Below are 938 nucleotides of genomic sequence, written 5' to 3' on the forward strand. Positions count from 1 at the left end.
TTCTCACCTCAAAGCTAAGACTAATCCAAACACTCAAGGGGCTGCTGGCTTTCTCCGAGCACATTACCTGTTTTATTGACCAACAAGTTCAGTTTTAACACCTGTCTGTTGTAAATCGACCCTGTTCTCGTCCAGATGCTCACTGCAGGAACTGGAAGGAGGGTGACTCAGGAAAATGGTGCAACATTTGTCCTTCATATCCTTCTAGTTCCCGTGTAAACATTAGCTGGTCCTACAGAGTTCTTCTCTTACGTCCGAAGTTACCCCTTACTGCCATTAATGATATTTTTGGACAGAAGTGGATTTTTTTTGTTGTTGTTTTTTTTTTCTTCTTGAAGTTCATTAGTAGTTCTAAACATATTTTGAGTGCTATTTACTCAGTTTTTCCTGTCTCCTACAGCCTGTTCAACATGACCAAATATGCAAATTAGGCGATGACGTCATCTCACGACTTCTAGTGGCTCAAAATCTCACTTTAAGCTCAGATCTGTATTGACTGTGATGTCACACAGTGCAGCTTCCGATGAAATGTAAATGTGTGTGTGTGTGTGTGTGTAAGGGAGTGTGTGTGTGTGTGTGTGTGTGTGTGTGTGTGTGGGGGTCCACTCTGACACCTAACCCCCCCCAACCCTGAAGTTCTTAATCGACAGAACCCTGTTAGAAAAACGACGCTGAAGTTGGCATTAACTTCTAGCGTCGAATAGCTAAAGGGCAATTCCACCTAATTTTTCACTACCATCCGCGTCTTTAATTGATTCTAATTTAAAAACTACTGCACCTAGACACTTCAAACCTGAACTGGATTATTCTCCTCTTCCAGATAAATGAGTAAAACCATGATTGGGATTTGTGAAACCTTTCTCTGATTTGTGAAAACTCATTAAAGTTACATTTTCACCATTTTCTGGCACATGGATGGCACTACATCTGCTCTAATT

The sequence above is a fragment of the Kryptolebias marmoratus genome, linkage group LG2 (assembly GCF_001649575.2).
Source record: "Kryptolebias marmoratus isolate JLee-2015 linkage group LG2, ASM164957v2, whole genome shotgun sequence".
Classification (NCBI taxonomy): Eukaryota; Metazoa; Chordata; class Actinopteri; order Cyprinodontiformes; family Rivulidae; genus Kryptolebias; species Kryptolebias marmoratus.